Here is an 8,500-nt window from a genome sequence, read left to right as displayed (position 1 = left end):
ATACCATTATCATTCAGATATTGCTTGTTAGAATTTGACGATTTGGACAGTTTGTGGAAAAAATCTAATAATCTAAAAATGAAGCATAGGTTCTAGTCAGTATAGGTTGGTAATATAGTTACTTCTCTATTCAGCATTTTCAGTCTTTCGTAGACTGATGGTCATAAATCTTTCATATAGATTATCTGCCATAAATAACAACATACTATACATAGTACAATACAATTACATACATTGCTACTTAATGATTATATTATTAAATTTCATTGGTATGGTATTCAAGATTACAAGACACTGAGATAATCCGCCGATTAAGTTATAGGTAGGTGAGCAAGTTTCCTTGATTAAATTACGAATTTCGTTCAAGTGTATCGCTGAGGTGACTAATGTCAATTATCATCAGTGTATCAGTATATTTATGCTTACTCTTTTGTTGCTAGATCACTCGTGTCCGTGTTAAAATTCAGCTTCTTCCATATGATTACGATTATTAGTTTAGCTAAATTAAGTGACGATAATTTCAGTTGGCTTACCCTGGACACTAATTCCATCACTATATCCATCATATTGAGACCCTTTTTTTGTACTCTTAAATTTACTATCAACGTATTTATCACATATTTAGTTAGGTCAATAAGAAAATAAGTGAAATTGTTATTGATTTATACGGTTTAGTCTAGATAAAGTTTAAATAGTATAGTATAGAAATGGATTGAATTGAAATCTATAATGAGACCTGACTCCAAAGTTCACCTGCAGGGCGGGCAATGTCGCGAGTATACCTTCTGTTATTGTATTATCAGAACTAGCTTACATAACTACAGTAGATCCTATTATAACTATTCTCGTCGCGCTGAAGCTCCTCTCAAGAGACGCCTCGCCTGTACGTGACTAGTACTCACTCGTTCACTGGTTGTCTTCCTACAAGATTCGCTTGGCTGCCACTTTACTAATTGAATTTAACGCAATATGGTTACGCATTTGACTTTAACATTAGTTTCCACAATACAGTAAATTGAGGTACCTTAAATGGGTTGTTTTGCATAGTCGTTTATATTTTTAAACAGTAAATTGAAAAAATCAAGATAAAGAATCGCTTATACTACCCGTATGTCTATTAGGAATATTTCTGATAAGTCAACGTAACGTCAGTTAGGATTATTATCAAAGCTGAGAGAAGTACTAATAAGAAACTATACCTTTTGCTTCTAAACTTTTTGCTTATTAAATTAATGTTATTACAGTAATTTAATGTATTTGTAATTGATAATTTTTTTATTATCATTAAGATGAATTCTAAATACCTAAGTATTATAGTTATAGTAGACCAACGCTGTTCAATTGTCTAATTTAATGAACAAAACTTTAAATAATATATAATACAACGTAGGATAGATAACAACATAACCGCATTTACATGAGCAGTGCGGCGGTCATAGCTACGTTTATATAAAATTAGTGAGTTGTAAGAGCGGCAGCGGCACCTGTTTCCGGCCGCGGACGGGGCACTAACTCAGCGATCCCGGATCCCACCGACGCTACATTTAATTCTTACATTGGGCCATTAAATAAGCGATACTTAGTACTATTTACAATATCATATACATTCTCGTGCAATTTTAAAAATATATGTTATATATAAGTATGTACTGAAAAGACAAATTAAATTAGGTAATATATTTATTCCATCACGTAATCATCTGTTTGCTAATTTGAAAACAGTTATATCGTATATACACACAAGGTATATAAAAACTGCGAAAAACCAGTAGTCACTCTATGAGTGATAATAATATCTAAAATACTCATATCCTTTACCAGCACTATTTAACATTATCTTATGTGTACTTAAGACAGACAGACAGGATATATATGTCCTAATATTTCCCTTTGATGTTCAAATTAAATTTGTTTTTTTGCCCACTACATTATGAAAGAATTGTATGAATTATTAGAATTTTGCTTTTTAAAGTAATACTGAGACAACCGTTAAGTAAGACAATATACACAACAGAACTTAAACTCTTTTATTTATTTGTCACGATACATAGCATAAGCATTTTCACCAAACTTACAACTACCTGAAAATTATTACCAAAACTGATATCGAGCCATTAACTATCTGTATGGATAAATTCACCTCAAAGTAACCAAACAGTTAATGAGAAACGACGTAAATACCTCAGTAAACAATGAACTTTCCACATTTCTGTGTAAATTGTTCTCTCATTATTTCGTCATTTTCATTGTATCCTAATTAATTAACATAAGCTTACAGATCCATTAAGCACAGTTTAATCATGTTGAGAGATTACAACAACATAGACCAGTTAATTAGCATCGAAATTTAAGAAGCACAATAAATAAACTGAAAAGTAAATTTTCAAAGTTCGATTTCTGAAATAATTGCGTAATATTTGCTTAAATATCGAAGAAAGAAGGGATACTTTTTTACTTAATTACTGAGAATCGGTTCACATATATGTCAGTCCAATGAGATTATAAAAACTATTTTATGTTCAGTTCACATAACTTCGCCAGACTACAGCTAGATATCTCATATATAACATTACCAATATATACATATCTATTACAGATACAGACGCCATATTTTCATTGTGAAAAGAGTACTGAAATAGCCTAGGAATAAAATACATAATTTCTAATTTCAAAAATTTCTAATAAAATTAGTAGTTCATAGTTATCCGTCGCCCGCTATTTGTGCGGCCAAATGCTTACTTCGCTGCGGTTTCTGCTTCCGCCGGCTGCTGCTGACTATTAACTTAATTTCAATTCGACTTTTTTCCTTATTTCTTTTCGTTAGCGTACATTGTAACTCTGGATAGTTTTACAATTCATTTGGCAATGTTTGCGGTATGAGTTTTAACCTATTTTAAAAAGGTTTTCTATTTAACTGTATTTTTATTTGTTAAAAAATAATCCTGCTATGTTGATTACAGTAGAGAAGAAAATTAGAAGGTAGAATAAGACACCAGTGGACGATGATTGAATGAGCATGATTTAAGTCATTCAATTAATCTGTTGTGGGTAAACGGAAAGGTAATCGTGATTTAACCACGATGATTTTCAGATGTTTCTGAATCTGTTATTCATTCCACGTGAGGAGATCGCGCGATTGCCCTGTAAGTATATTTCTAAGTAGATCATTGCTCGCAGTGTTTAGAGTAAAAACTGATGTTGAGATCCAATACGAGAGAGAATGCAAATCAAATTAGAAGTAAATCATATACTTCTATGTCGACCAAATACTAAGTTTTCTTCTTCAAGTCAGGTCAACTGGTGTGAATATTTGTAAAATATAATATTTATACGTAGCACTAATACAGATAGATAGATACTCATTATCTGTGTAGGTACGACGTACTTGAAGGTTTCTAATTCTCCATTATTACGATATGGACTTCGCAATAATAATTAAAAATGTTATCATTATTTAGTTGAGAAATAGCATATTATTATTAATATTATATTCCTAGTAAAATAAGAGTGTGCCTTTTATATAATGCTTCACATAATACTCCTTTCAATCTTGCTAACCTTGCATGGTCACCAGGTGTCTCAGGGGCGTAATAATTTATATTTTGCTCTAGTAAGTAAAACAAATGTTTTGTACTTGTCTAATATAAATATTCATATTATATACTAACAGCTTCAGTATTTTAAATGTAATTGAATAAATAAATAAATATTTAATAAAACAATAAACGATATATTTCTATATTTAGTTCCAGATTCACCCAATAAAACCTAATCAGCTTGGCAAATATTAATTTTGTTTCTGTTTTTAACTGTGATCTATTTTTAATGCATTTAAAATCAATAAAATTAATAATAAATAATAGATCGTGTTGAAAGAAAGAAGATTTTATTTATTATTTGTTTAAAATAATTTAGTGGCTTTTATACAAAAAGAGTTTTTTTACACAAAATCTTAAAAGAATAATTACGAATATGTATGTAGTACCTATACTACATACATATTTGTAATGACATAAAAAGTAGCGTTTTTTACACCTCTTATTAAGCAAGCCTGACTGGACCATCCGCCGACTTATACATTAAACCTAATGTTCGATTATTACATCAGAATTGCAGTTATTCTCTGTAGTTAATTCAATTTGTATATGAATTCAAGCTTATTCAGTGACACCACAGTTGTCTAATATTGCACTATAATAATATTTATGTAGACGTCTACAATTGTAAAATTTTTGACCCGGTAAGAAGTCAAATGCTTGGAAAATAGATTACTTATTATAAAATATCCGTAAAATCAGAAGTACCAAGTTCAACAAAAGCTTCTAAAAATGTTTTCATCTTTTTCTCTTTTACAAGTAAAATATATTTCTAAATTTAAATATGGGGGACGCAGAAAACTCTTATCTTAAGGCCTGTAAATTATTATCTCTGATAGCCAAATGGATACTTCCGTGAGAGGTATCGACGTTTTGATAGACCTATGGGAGTGTCATGACATAAATTTAGAAGTTTGTACAATTTTTTTTGGATTTCAAGTAATTTTTTCATAAAATTTATTATCTATCCACTTTTAAATTTTTTTTATATTTTTTTAAGAGCAAGGCGATTCGTGTATTTATGTTATTTTAAGGTATTGAATTTAAAATGGCCCGTCGGTGAACAACATTAAACAGTATGTTTTCATTTTATATAAAACACAGTATGTTTTCTAAGTATTCCACTTGCCTCATATTAAGTAAGTATCTACCTATGAGTAAAACTAATTTCTCCACATTCAATTTTCTTAATGCACGCAAACTTTCTTACTTAGTACACAGTTTATAAAGAGGAAACTTCTACAAAATGTCGGTAATAGATACCGCATATATTTACCATGAATATTTTGTCAGATTTTCCTAATTTTATATCCCAAAATGTCTTAGGTATGTAGATATGTAGATATTTGTATTATCTTTTCTCTAGTGCTTTACACAAAAGAACTGTTTATTTACAAATAGGTACTTATTAAAAAGTATATTCTTCCGTATCAATTAAAATTCTCTAATTCTTATTTCTTCTTTAACATACATATGTAATTGCAAAAGGAAAACAAATACACTCAATTAACCATTACGAGTTATTACTTTTCATATTGGAAAATTTTTTGGAATAGTGACAGAAGCCAATGTTTTGCCAACTTGTGTCATTTATATCATTGATATAGTGTAACTTTTACGCTGTGAAAGAATATTGATCATCGATAGAATGATATCTATTTTACTCTTATCTCAATTTGTATGTCTTCAGGTATTGTTATTAACTTAAGAACTCGAGTTTGATATTATAAAGGTTTTTAATCATCCATCTTCAAAAAAGGAAATTTGTAAAAAACTCTCAATACGACTGTATTTTTTATATGTGTGTTACTTCAAAACTCCATTCTACATGAACCGATTTAAGTTTTATTTTGTTGGATATGAGATCATAAGAACCACCTACTTGGTAGTTCTTATGGTTAAATTTTATTAAGATCTAACCAGTAATTTTTGAGTAATCCTTATATACGATATATGTGACCTGAACACAAGTATAACTTATTAATATCTATCTTACTGCTACACTAAAATACCCTCTTCAATGTAGCTTTTATCAAAAAAATGATCTATTTATTACATAGTATATTGCATATTTTTTAGTCAAAAGTAAATAGGTACATAAAATTGTTTTAACTCAGAAAAATGTCCGCCAATTCACTATTATTTGAGTTCAGTAGATATTTATCATGACTTAGTACGGTAGTTCGTTTCTGTGAAAATTCGGGAATCTACATATTCTCAGTACTTTCCTACGTTGTAAGAAATAGCGGAACAAGTTTCTTATTTGAAGACTTACTAATTTGGGCTGTGCAATGTTTGTCAGTTAATCTGAGTGTTTAAATAAGTTTTGCACATATACATAGTACAGATATTTAATAATTAACATGTTTCCTGACTTCGGGAAAACCTTCAGATATCTCATTTTATATGTATGTATTTAGTTTTTAACGCCTTCATGTTGTGGATTGGTCCTTGTGGCGCCATTCATTTATAGGAATGATATACATAAATGAGACTTCATGTCACGATTATAACAGTTTACCTTTACAAATAAATAAAATTGAAATGTCTGTGTGTAATTTAAATTTAATACAACATTATTTTCCATATTTTGTTTTAGATAAAATGACCATTACAATAATAATAATAACTACCTCTTTTGATCTTAGTTAAAGAGGTTACCGAATTGAGGACAAGAAAATATCCTGTTATGGTGTTACTAGGGCTACTTCGTAACTTATTCAAGAGGTTTCAATAACTCAAGGATGTCATTAAATTATTATATTTAGTTTACTCAGCATAAATTCTGTAGGTAAGCAGATCCATAAAATTGAAATATTATTTTCTGGATAATCCTATAAGTAATGAATGTATAAGGTAATCAGGAAGGATAGAAAATATTATTAGATGTATATACATATATATGATGGTAGAACAGATATATGAGGATGTTAGAAAATTGCTCATGTAATACAGAAGTTACGAAGTAACAGATAATAATGGCATAGACATGTCATCCGTAAGAGAAAAAAGGTAAATAATATGATTGTGATGTGTGATGAGAAATTATTAGTACTAATGTGTGAAACAGAGAACTATCTTGAAGCACTTGATTCGAATTTATCAACTTCCGGTACTCTTAAAAATAATTTATAGTTTTATTTCATTTTCGTATTATGATCAAGATTTCATGTTGTTTATTTATTATTGAATATAAATATTCAATAATAAATAAACAACATGAAACGAATACCTTGGTTAAACTAATACATCAAGACTACGAAAGTATGCGAAACATTCCAATGATCTATTGGAATTAGTTTCAAGAGTAGACCGACAAATTACTTCATCTCATGGATAGTCCTTCGATTATGTTTCATACTATGTATTATAGCCGGCCTACAACGTCAACATATAATATATTACTGGAAAGTGCAACGTCAGGAAGACATAATTAAGATCAAATGGTCCTGAACGTTTGTGTGAATTATATGAGAGTAAGACTGTACTGTCTCATAATGTTTCAACTAGATAATTTCATTAATTTCAATAGAAATGAATAAATTATTTGTTGAAAATAGCTGTAAGGGGTTTTTTTTTTTGGTTTCCGGATAGTTAACTACCTATCTTCAAATAAAAATATTAACACTGACATTAATTGACATACATTATTTTCTATCATTAAATGCTAGATGCTAAAAGTTAATAACTTGGGTCGTAAAAAACTTTATGTTTTACAATGTAAACACAATTCCGTCTATTCCTACATTTTACGGCCACATACCTAAATGTTAATCAATTTTTTGTAATAATTTTATCGTCACAAACTTAATAGGTAACAAAATTCGAAAAAAAATAAAAGTATATTAACTCATCTTACTTCCAGTCACTTTGGTTTAATAGCAATTAGTAACAACATCCACAAGTTGTCAAATTCCGGATCTATTTTCAGGAAACGTAAGTAAATCAACATTTGAAAATCAAGCCCATTAGGTGATATAGCAGTGGTCGATGGCTGTAACGACAATGTTTATTAGCATTGGTGGCTCTTCGAATAGGTCCGTTAATCAAAGACGATGTCGTCGGCGGAGGTTTGCGTTCCCGCGCCGCAAGCGTTCCAGCTCGTCGCGCGACATAAATTCTAGCAACGCAAGGCTTAAACGGGACACCGATATATATTATGTTTAAGCACTTTCCCCTTATCTTTACCCCTATGAACAATTTAGTGTGTCCAAGCCAATTAATTATGATTCTCCAATGATACTCGGTTAATTTTATCACATCGTAGTTATTATTTAATGGTTTATCTAGTCTATAAATATAACGAATGTTTGATAAATTACATATATAGTAGTTCGATGCTGCTAGTAGCCATACAGTTGATTGTCACAATTTATTCTCGTATTAAAAATAGATCAACCAGTTGAACTACGAATACACAAAGAGGAATACCTGAATATGTAACACAAACACTTTGAATATGTAATGAAACTTTATAAGTATTTGTACTTCCACAAGTACTATAATATAGTACATACAGAAAACGGTGTATTTAGTATAGAAATAAGAAGCAATATGTATATTTTTCTGTATCAACTTGGTCCATAACGCAAAGAGTAAGCATATATAGATTTTACCACAGAGGTCCTGGTTTATGTGATAAATTGTTTATGCTTATTTTAATACACTGTCTATTATAAAATACATACATGGTCAACCAACCGATTTAATGTGGGCAGCTCTGAAATTTAAAAAACACAATTATCTATTGATTGCCTAAAGAAAAGTGATTCGAAACCATTTAATAAAAGATTCTATTTAACTTCATCTCATTTTTCAGAATATTAATTTTCATACAGTTCTAATACGAAAATTATGCAAGAAAAGTTAGTATTATAGCACAAGTGCAAACAGTCCGTGGAAAG

Source organism: Achroia grisella, unplaced genomic scaffold (genome assembly GCF_030625045.1).
Source record: "Achroia grisella isolate CSIRO2021 unplaced genomic scaffold, CSIRO_AGI_Agris_v1 utg1245, whole genome shotgun sequence".
In the NCBI taxonomy this organism is placed as follows: Eukaryota; Metazoa; Arthropoda; class Insecta; order Lepidoptera; family Pyralidae; genus Achroia; species Achroia grisella.
This window is presented reverse-complemented; position numbering follows the sequence as displayed.